The sequence below is a fragment of the Nicotiana tabacum genome, chromosome 12, assembly GCF_000715075.1.
Source record: "Nicotiana tabacum cultivar K326 chromosome 12, ASM71507v2, whole genome shotgun sequence".
Taxonomy (NCBI): domain Eukaryota; kingdom Viridiplantae; phylum Streptophyta; class Magnoliopsida; order Solanales; family Solanaceae; genus Nicotiana; species Nicotiana tabacum.
The window spans coordinates 1,164,994-1,182,874 of NC_134091.1; positions in this window are offsets into that span (position 1 = coordinate 1,164,994).

The following is a 17,881-nucleotide window of genomic DNA, read 5'->3' on the forward strand; positions in this document are numbered from 1 at the left end:
CTGGTTCTTATCAGTAAGTTTGTTAGATCATCAAAACACAAGGCAAGAGTATTTAAGATCTATCACTAACCTCAAAATAATCTCATCCCCGAGTTTATGTCAATTAACTGAAGACAAAACTTTAACGTATAACGCGAGATGTAACATAATGCGTATTACAAGATATGTGTACTCTTTTTCCTTCACTAAGATTTTTTCCCACGGGGTTTTTTCTTAGTAATGTTTTAACCAGGCATATTATCTATAGACATCCAAGGGGGAGTGTTATGAAATATTATATTATGTGGTGGATGTCTATAACTCCTAAAGAAGTTACCCCCGCTAATCTTCTATATTAACCTCCCTCTACTTCTTACCATTATGGTTATAACTCTCACACCTCCATAACCCCATCCATCATCTTTCCCTATTATCTCAAAATTTATCATGACATCCCTTTGTATTACCTAAATATCATCCTATAAATAGAGGGTTTGGGCATCATATTGTACATATTTCAATAAGAATCTCCCATCTCCTGCTCCCTACATTCTTGTTTATTTTCTTGTTTTATATTATTACTTTGAGCTAAGTTTCTTAACAAATTTTAATTAATTTAAGATCGAGGCATTGGTTCATTGACTCTTCATCTGACTGTTGACGCAATAAATTCTCCTTCTAGCAAGCAATTGTTGGCACAATATTTCAGCTTTCCATACTTGCGCATTTCAAGGAAGTGTAACTTGAGAATCCACTCAATCAGTTAATTAAACCTCCTGCTCATTATGGAAATGGAGAAAATTGAACAAACAAAGAAATAAACACCGTTAAAGAAACAAGATAAAGTGTTTGAAAGAAAGGTAAGTAATAAAGATCGCTCTTTAAACAAAAACGAAAAAAGGAATGTATAAAACGAAGTAGATGGAAAGGAAAAGACCCCTTTCTGCGTTCTCAATAATTTCCTTGACATTTTGATAATTCTAGGCAAAATGTAGCCTTGATTTATAGGTTTCTAATAGTTTACAGAAAGAAGTACCCGCTTTAGTTTGGTGGTTGTGTTACCAACTGGAGTTTATAAGGCGGTCTCATTCTCATCCGCATTTATTCTTCTATGTACAGTCCTCAGATCAACCAAGTGACGCATTGTTGGTCTACCATGTGGACAATTCCACGGAAACTTGAGTCGTGATAGATTGTCAAGTATCTAAAACAATGAATTTTATATCTCGGGTCATGAAGCAACCAGAGGGAAGAAGAACAATTTTTGGCCAAAAACTCCTGATAACTGTTCTCAAGTAAGTTTTCAGAAATATGAAATGTTTTTTTAGAGTTTTGGAGAAACAATATAGCTTTTTTGGCATAAACTATCAAACAAACACTTCGAAACTAGAAATAGTATTTGGCCAAAATTCTTTTTACCTTTTTCCCCTTCTATATTAAGCTAGACAATTGTAGAAGTGCAACGCAGAGAGGATGATACCAAAGATACTATGATATGAGCATAAATTTTAAGAGCACGATAAAATGGACAAAAATACCTTTTGCATCTCATTTCTCCCAAGTGGATCTCCAATAACAATAGATGATTTGCAGGCACGTGATGCCAACATTGCACGAACTCTAGGAGGATAAAGTGAATCGGCGGAATCATCCTTATACATGCCACAAATAGGCACTGTCTATAAATAGCAACACTTGTCTTCACACAACTGTCCATTATAAATTCTAAGAGTAAAAAATGAGAGCTTACATGATGACCTACTGGCCTGAATAGAGCTGTGTTGAGGTATCCCGCCTCGAGTCATATCTTCAGTTTGAAATAGGTGGGGGTATTTAGACTTCATTTCTTCCTCTGCTTCCTATGACATCTCTTCCACATTCTTGCTTCTCCATAAGACCTTCATGGAGGCTACCTCTTTATTCTGTAGCTTGCGGATTTGTTGGTCTAGGATTTCAACCAGAATTTCCTCGTATGACAAGTCCTATGTAATATGTACATCATCCGTGGCACGACTCGGGTAGGATCGCCAATGCACTTCCGTAGCATAGATACGTGAAAAATCGGATGGACAGACTCTAATTTCGAGGGCAATTATAACTCATAAGCTACTTGGCCCACTCTCCGAATGATCCTATAAGGCCCAATACATGGGCTAAGTTTGCCTTTCTTGCCAAACATCATCACACCCTTCATAGGTGACACCTTTAAGAATACCCAATTATTAACCCCAAACTCTAAATCTCATTGCTGCACATCAGAATATGACTTATGACGACTTTGAGATATCAACAGTCGCTCCCGAATAAGCTTTACTTTTTCTATGGCCTGCTGAACTAGATCTGGCCTATGTAACCTAGATTCTCCAACATCAAACCACCTTATAGGAGATCTGAACTTATGCCCATACAAAGCCTCGTATGGATCCATCTGGATACTGGAGTAGTAACTGTTATTTTATGCAAACTCGATAAGAGGTAGATGTTCATTCCAATTTCTTTTAAAATCCAACACACATGCTCGTAACATATCCTCGAGCGTCTGAATTGTGCGCTCGGCTTGCCCATCAGTTTATGGATGAAAAGTTGTGCTGAGATTCACCTGAGTCCCTAGACCTTTCTAAAATGATCTCCAAAAATGTTCTGTAAACTGGGCCCATGGTTAGATATAATAGATATTAGTACTCTGTGTAGTCGCACTATCTCTTTAATATATAATTTTGCATAATCTTCTACTGTATATGTAGATCTGACCGGTAGGAAATGAGCTGATTTCATGAACCTATCGACTATCACCCATATGGAATCGATCTTACGATGAGAACGAAGTAAACCCGTGATAAAGTTTATGTTTATCGCCTCCCATTTCCATGTCAGGATCTCTATAGTCTGTATTAGCCCTCCGGGCTTTTGGTGCTCTATCTTCACCTGCTGGCAACTAGGACACTGAGCGACATACTCAGCAATGTTCTTCTTCATATTGTTCCACCAATACAGGATCACTGCCAACTCTACACTACTAAAAGGTAGGAAGAGAGGGTCGCAATAGCTTTTACCCGATATGAGGGTAGAGATCGATTTCCACAGGGAGCTAGAAATGGAGTCGAGTATCTATCTAGACTAGAGTTGTGTATTTGTCCTAATGCTTCCATACATTTTTGTTTTTTTTTTTATTATAAACTACTGTTATCAAGCTATTAATTGAAACTAGATTATGCTATGAGATAATTGCTAAGTTGTATCTAATGGGAAGAAAGGCACTAGGGTCGTGACATTACCTAGGTGGCTAATTGACGGGTAGATGTTACTAAGGTTCGATTGACATAATTGGGGCTCATGCTATAACTGTTGCACAATTTTACCCATTCTCACATCTCTCGGTGTAGAGAGTGATTTTGCTCAATTGACTTTCTCGAGACCAAACGGGTAGGCAAATTAGCTCAAGCAACTAGGGTTCAAGTTGGGTAATTACTCTCTCGAGGTTTAACCCTTTAATTGGGACTATCAATTCTTTTGAGTCCATCCCAATTCCTTGTTGGGTCAATTTTGGAAACTTAGGCTCTCTTTATCAAGAAGAGCCAAGTCAACTTAGCACAAACCAGTGTTTGCAACCACCAATTCATATATTAAACCATAAAATTGACCCAAATAACAAACACTCATAGTCAATCTAACAATAGATGGCAACACCCATCAATTACCCACACTAGGGTTGAGCCACAACCCTAGCTAATGGGTTTAGCTACTCATGCTTGAAGGAGAAAATAGAGAAATAGATGAAAAACAAGGCATATTAATTAAATGCTAAATTAAAATACAAGAATCTATCGTTAATTTGAAGCTAAGATGCCAAAAATGGCTACAGATGAAGTTCTCACGAGCGCAGCTAAGTTTTGGATATATCTGATGACCTAAAAAGGGTAAAATGTTCTATTTATACTAGGCTGGAAAAACTGGACAAAAATACCCCTGTGGGGTCAGTGTGGACCACATAAAATGGATCGCGGCCGCGCTAGGCTTTTGGACTTCAATTCTGGGCTCTCTGACTTGGGCTACGCAGACTGCATAGAATGGACAGCGGCCGCGGAGACAGCTGTCGCGGTCCGCACAACCATGACCGCGGACCGCATTGGCATTTTCCATCTCTCTGAATATCTCTTCCGCGGACTGCATAAAAAGGTAGTGCAGTCGCGGAACCTTTACTGCGGACCGCGCAATGTGTATCGCGGTCGCGTTGCCTGAAGCCTGTTTTTTGTCATCTCTTTGAATCTCTCTTCCGCGTACCGCACAAAAAAGCAGTGCGGCCGCGGAACCTTCACTGCGAACCGCGCAATGTGGATTGCGGTAGCGTTGCCTGAAGTATGGTTTTGCCATCTCTCTAAATCACCTAGTGCGGTAGCATTCGACTTTGTGCGGTCCGCACTAGGCCTGTTTGCCCTTAGTTTATTTTGTCTTTGATACTTGAGCAGGTTTCACTCCTTTTGAGCCGATCTTTGACATTTCGTCACTTTGTCGATCAAACCTGCAATCAAGCACAACTTATGAGCCTTTTGGGACTATTTTATAACAATTTATAATGAAAGCATAGGCAAGAAGGAGCATGAAACTCGTTAAAATCCCTACTTATCAACTCCCCCAAACTTAAGTCTTTGCTTGTCCTCAAGCAAACAAAATAAGACTCACCCCTTAAGGGAAAATCCAAGTATTTCCAACTATCCTAAAGTAACCTCAACAAGCATCAATTGGGACTAACAATTGCCCTCACTACGAATGAACCATTCACAACATTTAAACTTTGAAAAAACTATGGATCAAGTGTGACACAAGAGCATCAAGAGTTGACTCATTACATCAAAGAACTCTCTCAATAACTTTGGTCATCGTGGAACCCAAACACACACATCCCCAACTCTCTCTAAGCAAACCTCACCTTTTAGAGTATTAGCACACAAACCGAGGTTAATGGGAATTCACTCATCTCTCTCAAGTAAAGGCCACAAATCCGGCTCTAAGTACCATATGTTTGCCCCTCATGTAAGTATCCACTAATGTAAGCGTCATTCAACTCAAAATCATATAGGGCTTTTGAGGAGTCAATGTGAAGGCGTTTGGTTCAGGGTAGGAAAAGTTTTTGGTCTAAATGGGTTCCATCTTCCCTTAAGCACTTCTTTTGATTCATTTGGCACAATTCTCTTGACTCTTGGAGTATCTCACTTCTTTTTAAGGGGTTAGAGAGACAAAACGTCATTTTTCTTTTACACTTCAAAACGTTTCTCCTTTTTTCAACTTTTTCCACACTTTTTTTCTCTTTTGTTTTTTTCTTGAATCCCTTTTTATTCTTTTTCACATTGGGCTTTCTTTTTGTCCTTTTCTTTTCTTTTTCATTGCCTTCCTTTTTTTCGCTTTAGTACCTTTTACCACTTTGTTCCCTCTCTCGTCTCCCCCCCCCCCCCCCCCCCCCAACTTAGACTTTTGCCATTGCTCAAGGGAAGATCGGGTGCCAAAAGAGGGTATATTTTAGAACGGATATAGGCTTATATTATTGGTTCTTGAAAGAAAAAGGTTTAAGGCTCAAAAGGGTTAACTAGGGATTATATCATTGGTGGGATATGGAATTGTTCAACTATCATCTGAATCCAGGAGAACCTATAATCACTTCTCAAGCCAAATTCACTCAAGATTTCGCCTCAACAGACATTCAGGGCAAGTTCTAGACCATTGGCTCGGGACTTGGACTCACAGTTTGATTTCTCACCACACAAGCTCAATGATTGCTAAAGACATAAAGTAGGGGGCCCACAACAACCTTAGACACGATTGAGCACACAATAGTCCCGAAAGACCACATGATGATTGTTTGGTCAACACAAGAGTCTCAAGGTCACGACTTTCACCATCCTAAACACAACAACTTGTCTTTGATCATGGGATCAAAGGCAAATGTGTTAGGCCCAAGTGAAGCTTTTCTTGAGGTACCCTTAACTATAAGCTACCAAAAATAAAAACAAAAACAGACTCAAACCCTTAAGAAGGTTGTCACGCCATCCATCATCGGGAAGAGTCACCCGGTTCACACAATACTCCACCTTTGGAAAGAACCGTGGCATTAAGAAAACCAAAGGCTTATTGAAGCACCAAAAACGAAACAGAAAGCTACGAGCCTATCTAAGAAGCTAAAAACGAGGAATTTTTACAAAAATAGAAGATAGAATGAATATGTACAATAGAGGATTTGAATATACAATAGGGGATGAATATATACAATAATGTAACTTTATATACAGACCAAAGGGAAGATAAAAAAAATGCGATAAAAGTAGCCAAATGTAAAGTTATATACAGACCAATAGAAGATCAAAAAGACATAAAATGTAACAATATATACAGTAATCCAAAAATGTAGGGCGCACCCCCTGAAATAAAAGTTGGCATTGTCCCCAATGCCAACTAAACAAATAAGCATCAAAAAGTATAAAGAAAGGATATGGGAACTCCCTAAGCTGTGTCCGTCTGCATAGGATCATCAATGGTCCCCGGGTCCTCTGTATGCGCGGGAACCTTAGACTGGTTCCCAGTCTCCTGCTGCTCAGCTGCTGGGACTGGGGCCCGGTCGTACCTACCAGCGCGGCCGCACAAAATGGACCGCGGACCGCAATGGTTTAGTTCAGAAGAAGCTTGAAAAGGCAACCTCCGGAGATCGCACAAAATAGACCGCGGCCGCGGAGGTCCACTATGACCCGCACTAAATGGAAAACGACCGCGGTGGCAATCATCAGAGAGTACCTCACTTGGCCTTCACCAGTGCGGATCGCACAAAGTGCAATGTGGCCGCACTGGCAACTTCAGAGACTGTTCAATTTTTCTAGAATGTTTTGCACTGTGTCAACACAATACCTGCAACATCTCACAACCAATTAGCTCAAAAATCAATCTACACTACAAAGAAAATCAAAGAAAACAAGAAGAAAAAGACATGGGTTGCCTCCCAAGAAGCGTCTGATTTAACGTCGCAGCACGACGCATGTTACCATCACATCACTTTAGATGAAGAAGTGCCACCACGTGGATGTCATCAAATTTTCCAAGATAATGCTTAACGCGGTGCCCATTAACTTTGAAAACTTCACCATTTTTGTTCCTTAGATCAAGAGCACCAAATGGGATCACAAACACAACTTCAAATGGCCCACTCCACTTTGACTTGAGCTTACCCGGAAACAGACGTAACTGGGAATTGAACAAGAGAACCATATCTCCAACCTTAAACTCCTTACCCTGAGCATATTTGTCGTGAAGGTAATTTATTTTGTCCTTATACAAGGATGAACTTGAGTAGGCATGGAATCTAAACTCATTGAGCTCATTGAGTTGTTCAACATGAAGATTTGCCGCAACATCCCATTCCAAATTCAACTTCCTCAAAGCCCACATGGCCTTGTGCCCTAACTCAACCGGAAGATGAAAAGATTTTCCAAACACTAACCGATACGGAGACATACCAATTGGAGTTTTGTAAGCCGTCTGATAAGCCCATAGAGCGTTATCCAACTTTTTCGTCCAATCGGTCCTATTAGCATTGACAGTTTTTGACAAGATGCTCTTAATTTCTCTGTTGGAGACTTCCACTTGACCAATAGCTTAAGGATGATAAGGGGTAGAAAAATTATGATTGACACTGTACTTGGAAAGCAACGTGTCGAAATCCTTGTTGCAAAAGTGAGACCCCCCATCACTAATAATCGCACGAGGAGTGCCAAACCTTGTGAAGATGCTCTTTTTAAGAAATGTCACAACACTTCGGGCTTCATTATTAGGCAAAACCACAACTTCAACCCATTTTGAGACATAGTCAACCGCCACGAGAATGTAAGTATTCTCACAAGAGCTAACAAATGGACCCATGAAATCGACGCCCCAAACATCAAAGATATCCACTTCTAGAATCGTATTGAGAGGTATCTTATCCCTTTTTGAAATTTCGCTCGCTCTTTGGCACTCATCACACCTCTTCACCACATCGCCCACATCTTTGAACACGGTGGGCCAATAGAATCCACAACTAAGAACTTTCAAGGCAGTCCTCCCCCCCACCATGATGGCCACCATAGGGTGAAGAATGGCAAGCCTCCAAGATACTCAATTGTTCTTCCTCCGGGACACATCTACGAATCACACCATCCGTGCAAATCTTGAACAAGTATGTCTCACCCCAATAGAAATTCAAACTATCCCACTTGAGCTTCTTCCTTTGGTTAGAAGAGAGCTCACACGGGATTATTCCGGTCACAAGGTAATTGGCAACATCAGCAAACCATGGCATATCCTTCATTGACACCGAAAGGAGTTGTTCATCGAGAAATGAATCATTGATCTCAAGGCCGTCACATGGCCTCCCCCCTCCTCCAAATGGGACAAGTGGTCTGCCACTTGATTCTCACTACCCTTCTGGTTAACAATTTCTAGATCAAACTCTTGAAGAAGTAACACTCATCTCATCAATCTCGCCTTAGAGTCTTTCTTGGTCATCAAATACCTAAGGGCAGCATGATCGGTGTGCACTATAACTTTGGCTCCCATAAGGTAAGGTTGAAACTTTTCCATAGCAAACATAATAGCCAATAACTCTTTCTCCGTGACTGTATAGTTCCTTTGAGCCTCATTCATGGTCTTGCTTGCGTAGTACACCGGATGAAACATTTTGTTGATTCTTTGGCCCAAAACATCCCCAACCGCAATGTCACTAGCATCACACATGAGCTCAAAAGGCAAGCTCCAATTCGGTGCGGTAGTGATGGGGGTAGAAGTCAACTTGAGCTTGAGAAGCTCGAATGCTTGCATACAACTCTCATCGAACAAGAACTTTGCATCTTTCTCTAGCAATTTGCACAAAAGGTGTACCACTTTGAAAAAATCTTTTATGAACCTCCGGTAAAAACCCACGTGCCCAAGAAAACTCCTCACCCCTTTGACAGAAATAGGGGGAGGAAGCCTTGAAATCACCTCTATCTTGGCTTTGTCAACCTCAATTCCTCACTTCGAGATTTTGTGACCCAACACTATACCCTCTTCAACCATGAAATGGCATTTTTCCCAATTGAGTACGAGGTTTATGTCTTCACACCGGGCCAATACTCTATCCAAATTTGTTAGACACTCATCAAAAGAATCCCCAACCATGCTGAAATCATTCATGAAAACCTCCAAGATATCTTCCACCATGTCAGTGAAAATAGCCATCATGCAACGTTGGAAGGTTGCCGGAGCATTACACAATCCGAACGACATTCGAGAGAAAGCGAATGTGTCATAAGGACATGTAAAAGTTGTATTCTCTTGGTCCTCTGGGGCAATTAAAATTTGATTGTACCCTGAGTAACCATCCAAGAAGCAATAGAAAGCATGCCCCGCAAGACGATCTAGCATTTGGTCAAGGAATGGCAATGGAAAATGATCTTTTCGGGTCACCTTGTTTAGCTTCCGGCAATCCATACATACTCTCCACCCGGTGACCGTGCGAGTAGGGATGAGTTCATTGTTGTCATTGGTCACCACAGTCATACCACCTTTCTTTGGCATACATTGCACCGGAGAAGTCCAAGAACTGTCAGAAATAGGATAAACCACACCGGCGTCTAACCACTTGATAACCTCTTTCTTCACCACTTCTTGCATCACCTCATTTAATCTTCTTTGATGTTCCAAGGATGGCTTTGCATCCTCCTCCAAGATGATTTTGTGCATGCAAAATGCGGGACTTATTCCCCGAATGTAAGCTAGAGTCCATCCAATTGCCCTTTTTTGCTTTTGAAGTACCGCCAAAGTGGCATCAACCTGCATGTTAGTAAGGCAAGAAGAAAGAATAACTGGTAAAGTAGCATTTGAACCTAAGAATTCATACCTGAGGTGTGGAGGAAGTGGCTTCAACTCTAACACCGGTGGCTCCTCAATTGATGGCTTTGTTGGTGGAGTTTTCCGATTTTCAAGATCCAAAGATAGCTTCCGCGGCTCATAAGAATAAGAGCCCATCCCATGTAGGGCATTGACACATTCCACTCTACTAGCATCATCATTGACATCCATGTTCAAGAGCACTGCTTCAAGAGGATCTTCCACGTTGATCATAGCACTGGTATCATCCACAATAACTGTTGTGACAAGGTCTACAAATGAGCACACCTCGGTGCTATTGGGCTGCTTTATAGATTTGCAAACGTGGAAAATGGCCTTTTCATCTCCCACTCGAAAAGTGAGCTCACCTGCTTCAACATCAACCAATGCCTTCCTCGTTGCAAGGAAAGGTCTACCCAAGATAATAGGAATCTCATAGTCCACCTCATAATCCAAAATCACAAAGTCGGCCGACAATATGAATTTGTCCACCCGGACAAGCACATCATCAATAATGCCCAAAGGTTGCTTCATCCATTGATCCACCATTTGAAGTCTCATTGAAGTTGGCTTAGGTTGCCCGATACCCAAAGTTTTGAAAACCAAGTAGGGCATCAAATTGATACTAGCTCCCAAGTCACAAAGAGCTTTGGCAAAATCTGCACTTCCAATGGTGCAAGGAATGGTGAAAGCAACGGGATTTTCAAGCTTCGGGGCCATTGAATGCACTATAGCACTAACTTGGTGAGTCATCTTTATAGTTTCACAGTCCATAGAATGCTTATTTGTAACCAAGTCCTTCATGAATTTTGCATAACCCGTCATTTGTTCAAGTGCCTCCGCCAGAGGCACATTAATAGATAAGATCTTCATCATGTCAATGAACTTTTTAAACTAATTATCATTCTTCTGCTTTGCGAGCCTTTGAGGATAAGGTGGAGGTGACCTTGGCAAAGGAGCCTTGGCTTTTGGCACAACCAGCTCGGGCATGTCAATCACGTGTTCCCTAGATGGGTTCACGGCATCTTGGGTTTCTACCTCAGCCTCACCAATATCAATCATCACATCATTGTTCACATTCTCTTCAACCACATCTTCAACAATCAAAGGTATATCATCATCCCGCAACTCAACATCTTCATCCACAACTTGCTTTTCCTTTAAGGCATTCACATCATCACCTCTCCCACTTCTTGTTGTAACCGCCATCACATGATTGTTATTTCCACCCTTTCGGGTTCACTACCGTATCACTTGGTAGAGCACCCTTCGGGCGAGTATTCAATGACTGTGAGATTTTGCCTAATTGCACCTCCAAGTTTCGGATAGAGGTATTGTGAGAAGCTAATTGTGCATCCGAATCCGCATTCCTCTTCATCATCTGCTCAAACATCATTTGAATTCTACCCATATCATTGCCAGAGAAACTAGGACCTTGAGAAGGGAAAGGGAGTGGATTGTTCGGTTGTTGGTACATTGGGGGCCTTTGAAAGCCTTGCCCCTAGTTGCCTTGGTTTCCATTATTGTTCCACCCGCCTTGATTGTTGTTGTTGCCCTAGTTGTTGTTATTTCCATTCCAGTTGCCTTGGTTGTTGTTCTGATTGCCCCAATTGTTGTTTTGGTTGTTGTTCCAATTGCCACCACTTTGTTGTTGATTGCCCCAATTTCCTTGGGGTCACCATTGTTGGTTTGAAGAGTTGCCTCTATTGCCTTGATAGTTGTTGACATATTGTACCTCCTACACTTTGGTCATCATAACCATCATTTTGACACCCATCATATTCATCAACAAATTGCTCAGAATTTCCTTGATTTTGTTGACTCTTTTGCCTTCTCTTGTTGACAAGCATAATAACACCCTTCACGGCATTCATTTGGCGAGGATTCTGAACTTGTTGCAATTGTGCCTTAGCCAATTGATTCATCGTAGTGGTAAGTTCAGCTATCGCTTGCCCGTGATCATGTAATTCCTTGTGCAAATGGATAACCGTAAGGTCACCTTGAGGCACATTTGCTCTACTACATGCTTAAGAAGTGTCCGCCATTTCATCAAGTACATCACATGCCTCCTCATAAGAAAGTTTCATAAAATTGCCCCCAGCCAATTGGTTAACAATGCATTGATTTGTAGTATTTGTGCCCCAATAGAAGGTTTATTGTATCATGGCCTCAATCACATCATTATTTGGGCACTCCTTCACCATCGTTCTATACCGCTCACAAATCTCATGCAAAGGTTCTGTTGGCTCTTGCTTGAAGGCTAATATTTCATCTCGAAGTGATGCCATATGACTAGGAGAGAAGAATTTGGCAATAAACTTATCCGCCAACTCATCCCAAGTTGTGATGGAATGGTTGGGGAGTCTATCGAGCCAATCCAATGCCTTTCCCCGAAGTGAAAATGGGAAAAGTCTCAATCTCAATGCATCCTCGAACACATTTGTCTATTTGCTCCCCCAGCATGTATCTACGAACCCCTTGATATGTTTGTAGGCATTTTGATTTGCAGCGCTCGTGAAGTACCAATGCTGCTCAAGTAAGGTCAACATCACATTGGTTATCTGAAAGTTGCCCGCCTGGATTCGGGGTGGGACAATAGCACTTGTGTAGCCCTGGTTCTTTAATACTCTAGGAGCCACTCTTGGAGGAACCGGGGGAGGGTTTGGAATATTGTCATTTGGATTAGCATTGGCATTCCGGCCTCTCCGTTGACCTTGAGGTGCAAGAGTCACCTCATCTTGCTCAAGATCATCTACCTCCTCCCTCGCTATCACGTTTCCAAGAGGATCATTAGCGTTGTTTAAAGTCATGTTGGTACCTGAGTAATGACACAAACAAGTAAGTAACAAAGAAGGAAAAAAGAACAATACACAAAACTAACTAAATAGATAGCCAAAACCGTTAGCTCCCCGGCAACGGTGCCAAAAAGTGATCGCTACCAACTCCACACTACTAAAAGGTAGGAAGAGAGGGTCGCAATAGCTTTTACCCGATATGAGGATTGGGATCGATTTTCACAGGGAGCTAGGAATAGAGTTGAGTATCTATCTAGACTATAGTTGTGTATTTGTCCTAATGCTTCCATACATTCTTTGTTTTTTGATTATAAACTGCTGTTATCAAGCTATAATTGAAACTAGATTATGCTAAGAGACAATTGCTAAGTTGTATCTAATGGGAAGAAAGGCACTAGGGTCGTGACATTACCTAGGTGGCTAATTGACGGGTAGATGTTACTAAGGTTCGATTGACATAATTGGGGCTTATGCTATAACTGTTGCACAATTTTACCCACTCTCACACCTCTCGGTGTAGAGAGTGATTTTGCTCAATTGACTCTCTCGAGACCAAACGGGTAGGCAAATTAGCTCAAGCAACTAGGGTTCAAGTTGGGTAATTACTCTCTCGAGGTTTAACCCTTTAATTGGGACTATCAATTCTTTTGAGTCCATCCCAATTCCTTGTTGGGTCAATTTTGGAAACTTAGGCTCTCTTTCTCAAGAAGAGCCAAGTCAACTTAGCACAAACCAGTGTTTGCAACCACCAATTCATATATTAAACCATAAAATTGACCCAACTAACAAACACACATAGTCAATCTAACAATAGATGGCAACACCCATCAATTACCCACACTAGGGTTGAGCCACAACCCTAGCTAATGGGTTTAGCTACTCATGCTTGAAGGAGAAAATAGAGAAATAGATGAAAAACAAGGCATATTAATTAAATGCTAAATTAAAATACAAGAATCTATCGTTAATTTGAAGCTACGATGCCAAAATGGCTACAGATGAAGTTCCCACGAGCGCAACTAAGTTTTGGATATATCTAATTACCTAAAAATGGTAAAATGTTCTATTTATACTAGGCTGGAAAAACTAGACAAAAATACCCTTGCGGGGTCAGCGTGGGCCGCATAAAATGGATCGCGACCGCGCTAGGCTCTTGGACTTCAATTTTGAGCTCTCTGACTTGGGCTCCGCAGACCGCGTAGAATGGACAGCGGCCGCGGAGGCAGCTGTCGCGGTCCGCACAACCATGACTGCGGACCGCATTGGCATTTTCCATCTCTCTAAATATCTCTTCCGCGGATCGCACAAAAAGGTAGTACGGTCGCGGAACCTTTACCGCGCACCGCACAATGTGTACCGCGGACGCATTGCTTGAAGCCTGGTTTTTTGTCATCTCTCTGAATCTCTCTTCCGCGAACCACACAAAAAGCAGTGCGGCCAAAGAACCTTCACCGCGGACCGCGCAATGTGGATTGCGGCCTCGTTGCATGAAGTCTAGTTTTGCCATCTCTCTGAATCACCTAATGTGGTCGCATTCGACTTTGTGCGGTCTGCACTAGGCCTGTTTGCCCTCAGTTTACTTTGTCTTTGATACTTGAGCAGGTTTCACTCTTTTTGAGCCGATCTTTGACATTTCGTCACTTTGTCGATCAAACCTGCAATCAAGCACAACTTATGAGCCTTTTGGGACTATTTTGTAACAATTTATAATCAAAGCATAGGCAAGAAGAAGCATGAAACTCGTTAAAATCCCTACTTATCAATACACATCCTTAATGTCATGATACTTCTTCGTCGACCCAGGGTGAATATAGTACCACGAATAATGTGCCTCTGATATAATCCTGTCTCGTAGCCTGCTACATATAGGACACACAAACGACCAATGTATCTGAGAACCCCATCTCCCTTGAGTTCTAACAACGGCTTCTTCTGCTACGGAACTCGCTCTCTCAACTCGACCAACTCTAGGTCCTCGTACTGCCTCTCCTTTATTTCAGCTATGAGAGACGATTTTGCAATATTTTGGAGTACAACTCCACCATTGACATATTCTCCTAATCGAACCCTCAAACAAGCCAATTGATCAATCTCTCTAGTTAATTGTCTTTTTTCGGCCTCTACATGTGCTAAGCTACCTATAGATCAGCGACTTAAGGGATCTGCTACAATATTAGCTTTCCCTGGATGGTAGAGAATGTTAACATCGTAATCTTTCAATAACTCAAGTCATCGCCTCTGTCGCAAATTCAACTCTTTTTTCTTGAAGATGTATTGCAGGCTTTTATGATCTGTGAATACATCAACATGAACGACATATAAATAATGCCTTCATATCTTAAGTGCATGGACAACCGCAGCTAATTCGAGGTCGTGGGTCGGATAAATCCAATCATGCTTCCATAACTGCCTTGAAGCATTTGCAATTACTTTCCCATGTTGCATCAGAACACATCCTAACCCGACACCTGAGGCATCACAATATATGGCATAACCATCTGGACCCTCTGGAAGCGCTAGAACTGGCGCTAAAGTCAACATGTTTTTAAGCTCCTGGAAACTCTGCTCGCAAGCCTATGTTCACTGAAACTTAGTTGCTTTCTACCTCAACCTCGTTAATAGTGTCGAAAGAGAAGGAAACCCTTCTACGAACCTCCGGTAGTCTCCTGCTAAGCCTAAAAAGCTACGAACCTCTGTTGGAGTGGTAGGTCTAGGCCAAGATTTCACAGCCTCAATCTTCTGAGTGTCTGCCTTTATACCTCCATCAGATACAACGTGCCCTAAGAATGCTACAAACTTCAACCATAACTCACATTTAGAAAACTTAGCATATAATTTACTATCACAGAGGGTTTGGAGTACCGCTCGCAGGTGATCCACATGCTCATCCTCTCAGCGTGAATAAACTAGAATATCATTAATAAAGACTATCATGAACAGATCTAAATATGGCCGGAATAGGCTATTCATCAAGTCCATAAATATGACAGGTTCATTCGTCAACCCAAAGGACATGACAAGGAACTCGAAGTGGCCATATAAGGTCCTGAAAGCTGTCTTGGGAATATTTTTCTCCCGAACTCTGACCTGGTGGTAACCCGACCTCAAATCTATCTTTGAAAAGCATTTATCTCCATGTAACTGATCAAACAAGTCGTCTATCCTTGGAAGTGGATACTTATTCTTATAGTTACCTTGTTCAATTGTCTATAATCGATACACATCCTCAGCGAGCCGTCTTTCTTCCGTACAAATAGTACCGGTGCACCCCAAGGTGAGGTATTGGGTCTGATGAAACCTTTCTCCAGCAAATCTTTTAACTGCTCCTTCAACTCCTTCAATTCGGCAGGTGCCATTCTATACGGAGGGATGGATATTAGTTGCATTACAGGAAGCAAATCGATGCCAAAATCAATTTCTCGCTCTGGAGGAATACCTAGAATTTCATCTGGAAATATATCTATGTACTCTTTGACTACTGTAATAGATTGAAGTGTAGGTATCTCAGCATCTGCATCTTTAAATCGCACAATATGATAAATGTACCCTTTTGCGATCATTTTCCTCGCCTTCAGATAGGAAATAAACCTACCTCTAGGTGTCATTGTATTACCTACCCATTCAAGGACGGGCACACCTGGAAAATGAAATCTAGCTATCTTTGCCCAACAATCAACTGTGGCATAGCAAGCTGCCAACCAGCCCATGCCTATGATAGCATCAAAATCCAACATCTCTAGCTCAACTAGGTCGGCTAAGTTCTGACGACCACAAACTGATACCGCACAACCTCGGTAAACCCGTCTAGCAATAATAGATTCTCTGACCAGCGTAGATACCACAAAAGGATCACTTAATATTTTAGGCACTATACCAAATTTCCCCGCGACAAATGGGGTAATACACGATAAAGTAGATCCTGGGTCTATCAAGGTATAAGCATCAAGAGAGCAAATGGTCAATATACCTGTCACAACGTCTCGTGAGACTCCTGGTCATGTTGACCCGTTAACGCATAGCTACAATTCTGGTTACCACCTAATTTGGAACCTCACCAGCCGAAGACTGAGACTCGCGCCCTGAAGGATGCACGGACATAGATGATCCTATTGGTGAATTCGTTGGTTGCGACACCCCCCCCCCCCCCAAAAAAAATCTCTATTTGGGCAATATCATATCATATGCCCCACACGTCCACATGTATAACAAGCATCTAAACCGGCTCGGCATTGGCCCAAGTGTCCTCTACCGCAGATGGCACACCGCGGCGAAAATGGACATATCTAACCCGAACCATGTTGTCCCTACAAACTTGACGCCTGGGAGCTCTCACCTAGTCCTGACTGAATATAATGGTCATACCTGTAACCCTGTGACTGAGGTGGCGGAGGTCTAGGTGGTCGTTCGAAGTACTGGGTCCTATAACTACCCTAAGACTGCTCTTGAGATCTGGCAAATCTCATCCTCTTACATTGCGCTGACTCAATCCTCTCAGTACCGTGCTGCTGACGCCTACCCCTTTCTATATTCTGGGCAAATGCCTGAATCCGGGAGATATCCATATTATCTTGTAATGCAAGCGGTGGCATATGCCTCAGTCAACTCTGGGGCCAACCCTACTATAAACCTGTGGATCTTGTACCGCATAGTAGCAACTATGGATGGTGTACATCTGGCCAATGAGTCAAAATGGAGACTATACTCTCGAACATTCATATTGCCCTACTTAAGGGCTAGAAACTAATCGACTCGGGCCTGTCGGATCTCCCGCGGTAAGTACTGGTCAAGGAAGGCATCTGAAAAATTCTCCCAAATAGCGAGAGGTGCATCACGTCCCCTGGATCTTTCCCATCCCTCGTACCAAAGGATGGCTATATCTTTGAGTCAAAAAACTGTTAGCTCAACTGCTTCTTTCTTCGTGGCATGCATAACCCAAAAGATCATGTGAAGCTGATCTATGAAATCTTGCCAGTCATACCTCTAATCTGTCCCAGTGAACTCTGGGGGACCCAAAGCAATATAAACTCGGACCCTTGAACTCTCAGATCCCTCATAAGGTCCTGCACTAGCGGATGCCCTAGCCTGTTGCTGGGTAGCTACCAACTGTGCCAACAAATGCACTACTCTCCTCAAGTCCTGATCAGATGGAAGCGGAGGGAGAACTGGATGTACGGTCTCCCTAGGAATCTCCTAAGGTGGCGGAGGAGCCGGTAATGGCTGAG